Below are 1,952 nucleotides of genomic sequence, written 5' to 3'. Positions count from 1 at the left end.
TGATATTTTTCTCCTTGAAATCAAAGGTTCTCTTGTTTATTCTGCTCTTAAGCAGGTGTATTATTGCCTATTTTTATAGATTTTTAATGCAAAAACTTTTCCACAATACTGCATGCACTGTTAAATGCACTGAGTCTATAATTGTCTGCCACTGGGTCATTCTTCTCTCACATCACACAAGAATGATCATTCTCATTTAACACGTTGCAGCATTTTCACGCCAAATTAAACGGGATGCAAGAATTGAAAGGTCAGGAGCTGAACGCTTTCGGTTCCTGAATGTGTACGTTTTCATTGTGTCACAGCTTATATAGAGAATAATAAATATATGTTGGCTTTGAATTACTTTCACTGTATGCCAGCTCAATTCACTCAAGGTATTATTTTAAATTAGACAGTATATGAATGATTTTGATGGAAACAACTCGCCTCTAAAAACAATAGATTATTTTATTTAAAGAGAACAAAATGCATCTCAGTTGAGTCTGATGACAGAAATAGAAAAAAAATTCTCTTTGTTTAGTTAAATCAGCTTTGTGTGCTGACACCGTTAATGTTACAAGTCACACAATAAAGAATATATTTCTGTCTGGTGTTCTTTGTCAGATTACAGCATGTACACACTTCTGAATGCCAAGGTCATTAGTTTTGTCACGCATGTCGGTTTCCTTTTCATGTTAATTTGTTATTGTTTATTTGTGGGATACAAAGAAAACACGTAGAAAAGGATTTTTTTAGGGTTCCTTGACTTTTTCTCAGCAGAAAACCCAATGTATTTCATTTTATTCTGCAAAAATATATTAAAGACGTTGACATTTTTTTAGTAAATGGAAGAAACATGTTTTTCATTTATTCACAAATGTATAAAATCAAACTGAATTTGTGCATTTAAAGTTTGGATGTGTTTGTGTGTCGTTTTAGGAAACTTACACCTTACTTCCTGTTTCTGAGGGAAGGTCTGTCTCAGCGTTCGCCCACCAAGCACAAACAAGCCTTTTCTCTGCAGCAGCACCAGTCATTAAGGCATCTTGTGATTTTCCTGTCCTAAAGGGGAATTATTTTTTTCGTGGGTGACGATTACGCTAATTTGCCTTCAGGCCTCTTTGCCATTTTTGTGAAAAGGGCTTCCCCATTCACCATTATCCATGTGGGGAAACAACTTTTTTTTGCCCATGTGGTCGCATAAAGAGACGTTATTACCCAGCTCGTTGCTTGTACACAAACACAATTCATCAACAGGTGTGGGAGGAAACATTTTTTTCTCCCCCCCCTCTGAAGGATGTTGCGTTTGGAGTGTGTGGTGAGTGTAAGAGAACAAAAGTCGCTGTCAGTGGGCTTTCAGCTTTCAGGCTGCAGGAGGGTTTCCTCGCCCTGCAGAGGAAAGAAGATCGAGACTCAGCTGGTTGTGCCGAAGCATTTCTACAGCTGAATTCATTCTATGCCCTTCAATAGCCCATTTCCCCCCACAGACAAACAAATCCTAAAACTTCAAGTCAGTCGGAAGAGTCCATCCAGAATTCACATGGTTGATATTCACCTTTACAGCGTTTTAATTATTTTTATTCATTGTAAGAAAGCTGCAGATGGAGAGCAGGTCCACTTTGACTTTTCTAAGCAGCACTTTGTCTATTGTGAGCCGCTTCTTAAAGACCAAACTTGTCTTTTACGATGAACGGCGGCTACAAAAGGAGAAAATGTTAAAGTAATGCAGCGATAAGCATTCAGGTGAAATCTTAAAATGTACTTTGAATACAGATTAAACTTGCAGCTTTGTCTTGCTGGTGTGACAGGAATAGAGGGGAGATAATAGGGCAGATGCGGGCGTATTAGTGGGATGTTGATTTGTAATGGCTTTTCTTTAATCTTTGATACCTTTTTATTTGAGAGTTGGGATGCTTGGCCTTACCATCAGCACTATTTTATACATCTTTTTTAACATCCTGCCTCAATCC

This window comes from Nothobranchius furzeri, chromosome 18, assembly GCF_043380555.1.
Source record: "Nothobranchius furzeri strain GRZ-AD chromosome 18, NfurGRZ-RIMD1, whole genome shotgun sequence".
Classification (NCBI taxonomy): Eukaryota; Metazoa; Chordata; class Actinopteri; order Cyprinodontiformes; family Nothobranchiidae; genus Nothobranchius; species Nothobranchius furzeri.
The sequence above is the reverse complement of the archived record's forward strand: the minus strand, read 5'-3'. Positions refer to the sequence as shown.